Below are 13,657 nucleotides of genomic sequence, written 5' to 3'. Positions count from 1 at the left end.
ATTTTACCCTGAAAAATATGTAAACAGTTATACAACTGCCGCCTGTCATGAAGCAGCTCTGAAATAGGAGTTTTGAGGAATGGAATTTCCTGGCATACCACTTGGGGGATGAAGTATGTCCCCTTCTCCCTCAAAATTCTTGTGTTGAAGTACTAACCTCCAGTACCTCAAAACATGACTGTATTTGGAAAGAGGTTTTTAAAAAGCTGATGAAGTTAGTCAGAGACTCCTAGGGTGAATCAGACTGGTGTCTTCATAGGAAAAGGAAATTTGGACACACAAAAGGACACCAGAAATGTGCACACACAGAAGGAAACCATGTGGGAACACAGCAAAAGGGTGACCATCTGTGAACCAAAGAGAGAGGCCTCAGGAGAAGCCAAACTTGATGACACCTTGATCTTGGAATTCTGGCCTTCAGAACTGTGAAAGAAAAACAGTAAATTGCTATTGCTTAAGCCACTTAGTGGGTGGTATTCTGTTATGGTAGCTCTAGCCAATGAATATACCATCCAACAAAAGATACAACCAAATTGATATACTATGGGGGAATTTATAAACACAATGACAAATTAAGGGACATATCTACTAAAACACACCTTTATAACATGTAGTTTGTGCTCATTCTAGGAATAACTAGACACAAGTTCTATTGTCTACTAAAGTTACTTATGACTTGTGATTAAGCCATATCATTGGCATATATAGAGATGCTTATTTTACATGTTTTTTATAATGGGAAGGTATGTATCCCTATTTGATTCAATTATAAACTAAAATTCTTTTTTTTTTTTTGAGAGAGTGAGATATAAAGTAAGTGGGGGACAGAATCCCAAGCAGGCTCCACACCATCAGTGCAGAGCCTGATGCAGGGCTCCAACTCACAAACCTGAGCCAAAATCAAAAATCAGATACTTAACCAATTGAGCCACCCATGAGCCCCCAAACTAAGATTCTTAATTACAAGTTTAAAGTGAGAAAAAATTAGGGCACCTGGGTGGCTCAGTCAGTTAAGCGTCCGACTTTGGCTCAGGTCATGATCTCACGGTTCATGGGTTCAAGCCCCGCGTCGGCCTCTGTGCTGACGGCTAACTCAGAGCCTGGAGCCTATTTCAGATTTTGTATCTCCCTCTCTCTCTGACCCTCCCCTGCTCTGTCTCTCTCTCTCTCTCAGAAATAAAACACTTAAAAATTAAAAAACATAAAATGAGAAAAAATTGGAAATGCAGAACATAACCTTATTTTACCCTGCTTGCAGGGTAAAGGGAGGGATAAGATATTTTCCTACCCACCAAACCATCACAATTTTATGAGATCAATAAATCATTAAAGCATCATTGTTATTATATAAAATCCATATTATAAACCAGGTATCAGATAAGTATCCCTGTATGGTCACACTTCAAAAAGAAAATTAAGGAATTGTTATCCCTACTTTATAATTGAGGAAATGGAATCCTGGAGATGAAGGAACTTGCCCAAAACCACATGAAATTTTTAAAATACTTATTTGTTTTTGAGAGAGAGAGAAAGAGAAGGTTAGAGAGGGAGGGAGACACAGAATCTGAAGCAGGCTCCAGGCTCTGAGCTGTCAGCACAGAGTTCGATGAGGGGCTCAAACTCCTGAACCGTGAGATCATGACCTGAGCTGAAGTCAGATGCTTAACAGACTGAGCCACCCAGGTGCCCCCCAAGTCTGTGTTCTTAATTGGTATGTTTTATATACATATAAATCAGGATTTCACAACAGTTATAAGCTAAGCCTTGGTCTTACTGCTAAAACAAAATACCACAGACTGTGACTTAAATGACATTGACCTGCTCACAGTTATGGAATCTGGCATTCTGACATCAGAGTCTCATCATGGGCAGGTTCTGATGAGGGGTCTTTTCTGGCTTGCAGATAGTTGAGAGATAGGGAGAGAGAGAAAGAGAGAGAGAGACAGAGACAGACAGACAGACAGAGAAAGAGAGCTTTCTCTTTTAAAGCCACAGTCCTGTTGGATAAGGCACCTCATGATCTCATTTAACTTTCTAAAGACTATCTCCAGATATTGTCACATTGGGGTTTAGGGTTTCAATACATGAATGGGGGGGGGTACAATTCCATCCTTAGCATCCTTAAGAGATTATTTCATGGTAAGAGAAAGACCAAAACTATTTACAGAACTCAATGTTATTCCCAACCAATTTTTCCAAAGGTGATCGAAAATAAAAATAACCAGAGGAGCCAGTCTGAATGGCCTGAAGGCTTACCTACTCCATATGCTTAGCAATGACCAGAAAAGCCCAGGCTTGCTGTTTGGTTAAGAAGGAAATGGAAATGTATTATGGATGGGATGACAAGATGCATCCAGGCCACAATTGAAGAGACAGTGGTCCCCGCACATTTAAAACAACTGCTTACACCTATTTATATACAAAAAGTCTATTGTTTTATTCATCTAGTCTATTTCACAGTAGAAAACAACCACACATCACAAAAGACTTAAAGCTAAGGAACAAGGTGCTGTCAGCTGGCGCAGATCTTACTTTTCATTCAGGATGTCTCAAGCTCCATACATAAACCAAAAGAATAAACCTGCTAGTCACAATCCAGATTATATATGATAGAGTGTATTTGTTTCCTTTTTCAATGGGTAAAAGGGCACAAATGGAAATTATTTTCAGCCTAAACTCACAAATGTGGGAACGTACCTGGTTTGGAGACCACTAACTATGGGCTATTCTCTGGGTGCATCATCGTAGGGCAATACACACAGACCTGGTCAGAGAGAACATGTATCAAGGGTGACAGGTCATCATTCAGAGCAGCTCCAGGCCAATAAACCACTGCTAAACTCTTTCACCTTGAGCACAAACTACTGGCATGTCATTCCATGTCTTCCCGAATGAATTACATGAACTGGTTGATTACCCTAGTCATTGGCAATTCATTAGGCTGAATAATTAATTTCTCAAGTCAGACAACTTTTCTTTTTTGTTGGTTTCCTATCACACCCAACAAAGAGCCTAAAATGTATTAGGCTCCATAAATATTTGTCAGAAGAAAACAAACTCAGAAAAAATTATGACCTCCCCCTAAACTACTGGTGTTTGTGTTTAATGTAGGCACTGTTAAGGCCATCTGAGTGGAAACATGGTAATATAAAAATGAAGTTAACTTCTAACCTCAGAGCAGGGATGCTGTACTATTTTTTAAAGCCTAGTTATTCTGAAGAAGGTGAAGTCAGGGATAAGAAGATGCTAAATTGTTATTGAAACCGTATAAAATAAGATTAGGACCCAGGGGTGGAAGTGGCACTTCTTGGATAATATAATGCTCCTCCCATAATTACTGCAACAAATAACAAGGTCATAGGGGCAGGTGGGAGGGGCCAGTTCACAGTGAGCTATGGAGATGGTGAAAAGAACATAGTGACCCTTGAGTCTAGGTAGATGGGCAGCTGGTCAGAGTACTGCTTAAGGTATGCGTTTAAAATAGATCCAGCATGGATGATGAGGAGGCTGATAGTAGTTAGCCTAATAAAGAGACACAATTTTCTTCCCAGTCATCACACCTGAACCACCTCTCAGGCCCAGAACCCACGGACCGGAGAAGCCAGGTGCCTACAATGAGGGACCCTACAATGCAGTACTAAGTGTACTCAGAAACATCCTCGGTTCTTCCCCAAAGAACTGACAGCTATAATCACAGGTAACTGTGCACAGAGGAAAGGAAATTTCCAGACCTTCTGAGGACTGTTGGACACAGTCTGAATTGACACCAATATTTAGGAATCCAAAGAGTTACTGTGGCCTCCTCATTACAGCAGGAGTGATTGGATGCCAGCCAATAAACGGAGGCCCAGTCAAGGGCCAGATCAGAGTGGATGCACTGGGTCAGTGGCCCTTACCCAGTGCTTATTTCTCCACTTCCCCAGTATAAGATTAGAATGCATTTGTGGTAGTTGGCAGGACCCCACATGGGTTTGTTGAGCCGTGGGGGTAAAAGCCATTATTTATTTTTTATTTTTTTTTAATGTTTTATTTATTTCTAGGGGAGAGAGAGAGAGAGAGAGAGACAGCGTGAGCAGGGGAGGGTCAGAGAGAGAGGGAGTCACAGACTGAAACAGGCTCCAGGCTCTGAGCTGGCAGTCAGCACAGAGCCCGACGCGGGGCCCGAACCCACGAACCGCGAGATCATGACCTAAGCGAAAGTCGGACGCTTAACCGACTAAGCCACCCAGGCGCCCCTGGTAAAAGCCATTATAATAGGGAAGGCCAAACGGAGTCTCCAAAACTCCTCCCCGCAACCGGCAGCCAAGACGCCAAATAACAACACGGCTGAATGGAAATGACAGAGATTATCACCTCCCCGTCGCATCCACATGCAAGTCCTCACTTAATCCCTATAACGTCAGCTGGCCCTCTGCAGACAGCGATCTACCACAAACCGAATCAAGCATTATTAGCCTTGCTGGTCCGGCCGAATTGGCATGCCTACTGGTGTGGATTAACATAGCCAGTGTGCAGCCACTGGTCTGGTCACCGAGCTATTTTCCGTTCCCGTCAGACAGGAGAATCAAAGCAGTTCAAACACGCACTTGGAACAGCCAACGGCAAACATTTATGCTCTTGCTCCGGAGCTACGTTAACGTCCCCTCTTGCTGTCATGAAAAACGGGCAGAAGGACCCTGGATCCTCTAGGCGAACGGTTTTCAAAGTTTCAGTCCATAACCCCCCAGGTGTCCCTCCGGCCCTTTCAGCAGGTCTACAAGGTCAAAGCTATTTTAACAATAACATTACAACACGGTTGGCTTTTTTCACTGGGTTGACATTTTCACTGAGGGTGCAGAAGCAGTGGTGTGCAAACCTGAGAGCGAGCACCGGAGCGCACTTCAGAGCAGTGTGGTGAGAGGGTCACAGGCACTCACAGGTGGAAAACTGAAGAAAAATCTGCAGCTTCACTGAAGAATGTCCTAAGGAAGCAGCAATTATATTAAATTATATTACTATAAATAATAAATTATACTTAAAAGTAATACTATATGTAATACTATATAGCATGTTTACACTATAAGTAATCTATTATATCAATAGATTAAATTATATATTATTAATTATATTAAATCTTGACCTTTGAGTACATATCTTTTTTTTTTAACGTTTTTATTCATTTTTGAGAGAGAGAGGGACAGAGAGCTAGTAGGGGAGGGTCAGAGAGAGAGGGAGGCGCAGAATGCCAAGCAGGCTGACGGCTCAGAGCCTGACCCAGGACTTGAACCCACGAACTATGAGATCATGACAGGAGCTCAAGTCAGAGGCTTAACCAACTGAGCCACCCAGATGCGCCAAGATTCTTTTGGGTCTTAAGCTGAGAGAGACGGAGACACAGAATCCAAAGCAGGCTCTAGGCTCCGAGCTGTCAGCACAGAGCCCGATGTGGGGCTCGAACCCATGAACTGTGAGATCATGACCTGAGCCGGACTTGGATGCTTAACTGACTGAGCCACCCAGGCGCCCCTGAGTACACATCTTTTTAAAAGTCAATGTTACAAATGGGAAGGCACGCATACGGCATTTCCAGGATGCACTGAAAGAAGACGGTTGTCTGAAGGAAAAGCATACATGTGATCGTTTGATTTGAACTAATAGCTTTTTTTTTTTTTAAATAAAACACGATTTTTACTTGAATGAACTACTGACAGGTAACCAGCCATCATTATTGAGTCTTGGGTATTTGGTAGATATTTTCTCAAAATGAATGAAGTGAGCCTTCACTTCAGGAAAAACGACCAATAGTGTTTGTTGCCCATAATAAAACGTGAGCTTTCGAGTGAAAATTAGAATCTTGGAAAACTCATAACCACCACTGTCAACTTGACAGCTTCCCAATACTTAAAGACCTTTCTGATGAGATGGGTGGTGAGATTAACAAGTGTGAGTTTTTGACATTATAAAATGAAATGTGTCCACACCTGGGATATCTGAATAGTTCAGTGAGCCGATGACCAGTGCATGATATTGTGCAATTAGAAGGGGATAAACGATCTGTTTCTAAAAGCAAAATAGACCAATGGGCTTTAATCTAACAGAATACAAAAAGCGCATGGTACGATTTCAGATTCCACTTTACAACAAACCTTTAAGAAACTACCATTTATTGAGTTTCGACATAGCATCGCAAAAAATATCCATAATTATCTGAAAAGACTATTAAGACATCCCTCCACTTTTCAGCTATATATTCTTATGAGGTTAGATTTTCTTCATAAACCTAAACCAAAATAACATACCACAACAGATGGTGTGCAGAAACAGATAGGAGATCCTAGCTGTTTTGAAAAGATTTGCAAGAATGTTAAACAATGCCACTCAAAATTTTTGTTGGAAAGTAGTCATCTTTTCCTAAAGCTATGCCATTTATGTAACATGTAATGGGTTCATTATTTTTAACAGATGGATACACAGATGTGTTTGAAATTTGTCCATTTAAAACTATATTCCAGTAAATATATGTAGATATAACTCATGTAAACAAAATCTCTCTGGGATACTCAATAATTCTGAAGACTATAAAGGAATCCTGAGACCAAAATTGAGAATTGCCATCATTGGCATTCATCAGAATATCACCTTGGTCTGCTGTGTTAGTGCAGAATGTTAATAGAACTGGGTGGCAATTTGTTAGTCCTTGGTAAACGACGTGGGCTACATAGGGTGGAAGTGACTCTTTGGAAACCCGGGCAGCTGCTGTATCAGTGACGATGTCACGGGTCCAGTTGTCTCGGCCTTGGTAGGACATTCTTTCCAATGTAAAAAGAAAAATGACTGCCTCTGGGATGTCCCACTAAAAGCGAAGCGAACTGCATGGTAGGCATTGTGGATGCCACAGGCAGCGTATTCTGTGCTTGAGAATCCTGCTCTGATTCCTCCGTCCGGGGACACGCAGAGGCTGCCTGCTCTGTTTGGGGCTAAGAGCAGGAAAGGGATCTGTCCCAGGGCTTCTGGAGGCAGGGAAAGTAGCCCTCCTGCGTGGGCCTCGAGACGTGGCCAATTTTACTGTAGGAGGCGTACCTGGGATGGGGGAGACTCCGTGCAGACTTCGTAGCGAACGCCAATAAAAGAGTCACAGTGCAAACTCCTAGGGTTCTGATGCAAAGTCATGCCGTCTGCACAGAAAGCGTCCTTGGAAAAGCAGCTTGCGGTGTGCCAGGGCCTGAGCGGAGACAGAGCAGCTGAGCAGGAGACCTGAGTGGGGACAGAACCGGCTCTCACCACCCTGATCTGGTTCACGCAGACCCACCTGCAAGATGGGGCGGGCTCAGTAGCAAGACAATGCAAAGATGGAGGTGTTCTGGAGCAGAGCGAGAGACGCCAGGAAGCTCCATGAGCAGATGCCCTAGACCACCCTGTCATCTGTCATCTTGGTGTGCGCAAAGCTGTGGCCACATGACTGGCGAACAGGGTGTGAGAGAAGCTGCGAGTGGCTCACCCATGGGTCACCTTGGGGCCGCTGCCGGTGACACAGTATCTCCCAACGGGTGGAGCTCTGGGCGGCGTACCCCATTATCCGCTTCATGTGGAAAGAGAAATGGCCCAAAGTAAGAATATACAGAGACTCATGAGCAGGGTCTAAAGACCTTGGAGTGCAAGATTGGGAAGAAGTTGGTCTGTGGAAGCAGCATGTGGATGAACCAAAGGGAACAACATGAAGAATGGGAACATCTCTCTCTCTTTTTAAATTACTTTTCACGTGCTCCCGAGGGCAACCACACAGAACGAAATACTGATGGCAGAATGGCGCAGCCAGCTGGGGACTGGCTGGGGACCGTCACTGGCCGACCCAGTGCAGGATAACAGTTGCACGAGGGCGCCATGGTGGAAGGGAAGAAAACTATGCATGGGCAAGACAGTACAGGCTCCCTCCCACCAAGCCTGATTTAGTCACGGTCACTGCCTCGCATCCAACCTGCCAGTTGCAGAGGCCAATCCTGAGCCCCCAGATTAGTACCATCCCTTGAGGAGATCAACTGGTCACTTGCACAGTGTCCCACCCTGACTCCCTGGGAACCAGCCACCGGCCAAGGGCACTTATCCATCTGCAAGTGTGGATGCGTCCTTCCTGCCTGCAGGCGTCAGCCAGCACCACCCTCCAAGGACTCCCCTCCATGCCGGTCCTCTGATACAGCATTCCACAGGCCAGCCTACCGAACCAGCTCTATCGTCCTGGGCGTAGGACCTTATCCGTGGACGTCCATGCGTAAATTAGCATATTCACCTTGGACTACTACCCCGCACCATAGATGAGCAGGCTGCACTATGTACAACAGGGATGGGTCTCTCAGACAGAATTCTGAGCAAAGACTGAGAGACACAGAATTCTACTGAATTCGGGTTTTCATGTGTACAATTCTACTAACAGGAAAATGCCTCTAGGGCCTCAGAAATCAGGGTGGTTAGCTGTGGTCTGGGGGGACAGTGACGAGAAGGGGGTAGTGCTCTAGTTCTTACTGGCTACCCAGGCGTGCCTGCCTTGTGAAGTTCTTTCAAACGTACATATTATGCTTTTTGCATATATTATGCCTTAATAAAAAAAAATTCAACGATAAGAATAGCTCAGTATCTTCCAGAACAGCTCAGTATCTTCCGGTTTAAAATGGTCTCTTTCAGCGGTCCCTAGGGGGCTCAGTCCATTAAGCAGCTAACTCTTGGTTTCGGCTCAGGTTATGATTTCTCGGTTTTGTGAGTTCAAGCCCAGTGTCAGGCTCAGTGCTGGCAGCTTGGAGCCTGCTTGGGTCTCTCTCTCTCCCTCTCTCTCTCTGCCCCTCCCCCACTCGAGCTGTCTCTGCTCCCTCAAAATAAATAAATAAAAACTTTAATTAAAAAAAATTGTCTCTTTCAGATTAATGATGCCCTCCAGCAATAACTGCCTTCAGCAGCATGGAGAGCTTATGATGGTCCTGAGACCCTTTGTATACAAATATTGCAGATGTCACACATTTTGCTCCTCTGTACAATATTAAATTCTGCCCTGCTTCAGCAGATCATTTAAAATCACAATGCCACATGCCTATGACAACCATACGCCGCTTTACGTATTATTTTGCAGCCTTTTTAAAGTTATCGTAGGAGCCAAGAATGCGGTTAGCTACAGGTAACTGATGAGCAGTGGCCCTAATTGGGAGCATCACATGAGCGGTCCCAGGTTAGAGCTGTGACAGCAGTACCACCAAGGACTCAACTCTATCTTCACACCCCACCGTCCCCCGCACGCTTCCTGCTGCACATCCAAGGGCCTCGCCCATGAACGAGAAGAAAGGAAAGGCTCAGAAAGAAGGACAGGGGCTCCTGGAAGCTCAGTTGGTTAAGCATCTAACTTGATTTTGGCTCAGGTCATGATCTCAGGGCTGGTGACCTGGAGCCCTGAGTCAGGCCCTGTGGTGACAGTGCAGAGCCTGCTTGGGATTCTCTCTCTCTGCTGCTCTCTCTCAAAATAAATACATAAACTTAAAAAAAGAAGAAGAAGAAGAAGGAGGGCAACTTTCTGCTCAGCTCTGCCTATGCATTCACACCTAAACCAGGGAACTAGGAACACGGATTTCTCCCCAGACCGCCTCCACGGTAGCCTTCTACTTCTGTTTTATTGGCAAGAATTGTATGACATGGCCAATGCCTGCTACAAACGGGGCTGGGAAATTTCATATTTAGCTTTCTGGTTTGTGTAGCAGAGAAAGGAGAGGACAAGGTGGGGTCGGGAATGACCACCTTTAAGTGGGGAAGCTTAAAATCATTGCCGCTCTATCATGGGCTTTTTCCTGCTTTTAAATAATGATGCTGTATTATACATCTTGCTCTTTTACTATATACTCGTAGCACTCATCAGTTCTAGAATGGTCAGAGTCCTGACCCCTAAGATCCACAAAGTGGGGCTGGCAAAGTGGGCTCTGTATTGTCAGGGGACAGCAGTAACACTCTCACGAGGTAGGGGCGTTACCCTTTTGTGTCCACGCGCATGGCGTCCATCCTGCAGATCAGCCGAACAGCATTGGCCTCAGGAGCTAAGGAGGAAACTGTGTATTCAACGGCTTCAGGCACGTGCTTCAGATTTGGTCTGTGCTCAGCAGATAATCAGTCAGGTGTCTTGTTCAAGAACCAAGAGCCACGTCCGCGTTGGAACTCTGAACGGGCGTGTTGCCGTCGGCATCGCTGTCTTGGGGCCCCGGCCCTCTCTGCGCCCAATTACGCTTTATGTGCCGCAGGGGTTTTTAAGCCAATCGAGAAATCAAAGCTGAGCCTGCTGGGGTCCCACCACCCACTGCCGCTCCCCGCAGCTGTTTGTCTGACCCTGAACCTACCTGGGCCAGTTGTAGCTACTCAGGTTAATCTCCAGGTGTTACTACGACAGCTTCCCAAGAATAACTACTGAGCCTTTTAAAAGTAAAACAGAAGGAGATCTTTCTGTAAGAAGCGGGTTTTTTTGAGGTCCATAATGGTGTTACAAGTAAAAATTCTTGTTTTATGTTTTTCTCCCCTCTTAGATCATGAAACTTCTCTTTGGATGGCCGTTCCCCTAGAAATGTAAATGTCCTTTTAAAAAAATCTATCTGAAGCCCACGTTGTTAATTAACATGTTTGTGAGAACCGCTTCCTAACATTTTAGCCAGACCACGAGATCTGATGGCTGACCTTGGTTCTCTTGTGGCCAGGAAGACTTGCAGGGGTCACTTAAAGGTTTTGGGTCTTGGTGACATGGATACAATAATTCCGGTAGGCTGCATGGGAACGGTTTTATGGATTCACCACCCATGGGTTAACCGTGCTGTAAAGTCTTCATGAACCACCCGCCCCCCCTTGGTTGTGCTTAGAGTAAGGCTGCATGGACTGGCCCTCCTACCCTGGGTCGTGGCGTCCTCAGAGCGACCTGTCCCACTCTGAAATGACAATCTCACCTTTGGATGGCAGTGACAGTCCTGGGCCACCGATTCAGCTGTAAACTCTGACTGGCTGCTCCTCCTCTAATGCAGAGGCAGCAGAGACTCTGTTTACGGACCTCTTGTCTGGCTCTGTGGAGCCCTCCTTTTGGTTAGTCCTATCTTGGGTCTGCCCAGCCTGGTCTTAGCAAGAATCCTGCTGAGTCGCCCCGCCCACCCTGGAGGTCCGATCAAGCTCCTCCTCCCCACTTGGCCTGTCCTCCGCCATGTTGGCAAGCGACCCCCATCCTGGGTGCTTCCTCTTAGTGGTATCCATCCCCTGACCCTTCAGTCTGCTCCTTGGCTAGAAATTCCCAGTGGTCTTTGAAGTGTTCAGAGCCGGGCCCCATCTCTCTCCTCTTTTGAAAAACTCTTCCTTACTGTTTTAACAAGTGTCGGAGTAACTTTTCTCTCACAGAGATTGGGCAGGCAGATGTTGGGGTGACCAACCATCGCAGTTTGCTCCGGCCTGAGGGTTTTCCCAGGATGCAGGGCTCTCCGGTTACAGGACTGGTGGTCACCCCAGAGCTTACGTGCAGTAACGGTACCCTACACTCAATCCCACTTGGTGCAGCTGTCCTGAGCAAGTCCTAAAGAGAGGCTGGAGAAGATCTGCCAAACTTTGGACGCTCCTTGGATTTAGCTTGTGGGTGGCACCGGAAGGCAGGTGAATGCCGTAGGCTGAGTCACTCTATGGATCAGGGACCAGGGAGGCAGGAAGCTGAAAACCAGGGGACACATAGAGTGACGGGTGAAGAAGTCAGGCAACCCAGGTCTGAGTCTTGGTAAACCCAGAGACACAAGATATACCACACTTGCAACTGGAGAGATCACCTTTCTCCCACAATTTATTTTGAAAAATGTCCAAGCTTCTGGAAAAGTTGAAGGAATAATAAAATGAGAATGCAAAAATCATAACCTAGGTTCACCTTTCTCACACACGTGCACATATGTGTGTAAATGTATGTATTTGTATATGTATGCATATTTCACCCTTTTATACACACAAACGCATACACACTTACCACCAAAGACATCTTATGAGGCTTGAATTTGCAAAGCATTCCTGATACAGAACATGAATTAACAATGAGCATAACTGCTGTGCTAAAAGCAAATTAAGACACGAAGAGGTGCCCAGTCTCACATGCAGATGGGGAAATACTGTAGTTTACTTTCTTGAATCTTTTTCATTTTTCTAATTTGATGGGTAAAGAATAGCATAACATCCAAAGTTGGTGAGAGCGTAGGGAAATGAACAATCCTGTACATTGCTGAGAGTAATGAACATTGCTCATGGAAATGTAAGTTAATTTTGGGAGGAAATAATCTAGGGGGATCTACTAAAATTAACAGTACATATTTTGTGACCCAGCAATCCTTCTCTGAGAATCAGTATCCAAATTTACACAAATAAAAACACCAGCTCTTAATTGTTGTATAAAGCTCTTTATTGCTGTGTTCTTCATGAGGGCAAAAAACTAGAGATATCTCTGTAGGTGGGCATTCAGGTTATGGCTCAATTAATTATGGTAGAACCACGATATGAACTGTATAACTTTTTTAAGTTAGAAGTATCCATATTAACTCGGAGACATGCCATGATATATTAAGTGGAAGCTAGTTGTGAAATTACATTTTTTAAGTAAAAATGGACAGAAATATTCATGATTGTGTTTTGCTTATCTGTATAAGTAGAGAAAGGTAAAGAAGATACACTAATTTTCTGTTATTGTGGCCGCAAGAATCCTATTCCTTTCCCTAAGATAAACCCCCAGTGATGGAGGGGTAATTGTCATTCATCACTGTAGACGCTTGATCAAGGAACAAGAAATTGAGACACCTGCCTATTCTGGAGGTACTGAAAGACTCAAAGCCTCTCTGTCAGTGCCATGGTGTAAAGAGAGGATAGGCATCAACCCACGTTTGACAGATTCATTTCTCCCTCCGTTGACTTTGAACCTTGAGAGAAGGGTACAAGTGTGGAAGAAATGGTTGTCTTTTATTTACCCTGGTGCTTGGGGACTGCTTGTAGGCTAGCAGGTCCTGTCCCAACTACTTTTCCTCGCCTATCGAGAGCTGGCTTCATGCCTGTCCATTTTCATGCTTGCAGCTCTGGTCTTGCATTTTATAGCTAGACTCTCCTGCAGCAGCATTTGAACTCTCCATGGCTTATAATCTTTTCTAACTCACACACCACTTCCACCATGAGGCGCTCCTTGTGGTCACTCAGGGACCCAGGCTAACGGAGAGTTTGGACTTTATGAAGTGGGAATGTTTAAGGGCACCTGGGTGGCTCAGTCGGTCAAGTGTCTGACTCCTGATCTCGTCTCAGGTTATAGTCTCATGGTTTGTGAGTTTGAGCCATGCAGCAGGCTCTGCACTGATGGTGCGGGGCCTGCTTGGAATTCTCTTTGTCTCTCTCTCCCTCTCAAAATGAATACAATTTTAAAAAAAAGTAAATAAAAGCATGACCTTATTTAAAAGCTTTTGGGGGGGGGCACCTGGGTGGCTCAGTGAGTTAAACATCCAACTCTTGATTTCGGCTACAGACATGATCTCACACTTTGTGGGTTCAAGCCCTGTGTTGGGATTCTCTCTCTCCCTCTCTCTGCCCCTCCCCTGCTCGCAACCCCCCCACCTCAAATAAATAAATAAGCACTAAAAAAAATGCTTTTGGAAGACCCAATAAAGAGATGTTG

This window comes from Hyaena hyaena, unplaced genomic scaffold, assembly GCF_003009895.1.
Source record: "Hyaena hyaena isolate Hyena2069 unplaced genomic scaffold, ASM300989v1 scaffold_50, whole genome shotgun sequence".
In the NCBI taxonomy this organism is placed as follows: Eukaryota; Metazoa; Chordata; class Mammalia; order Carnivora; family Hyaenidae; genus Hyaena; species Hyaena hyaena.
The sequence above is the reverse complement of the archived record's forward strand: the minus strand, read 5'-3'. Positions refer to the sequence as shown.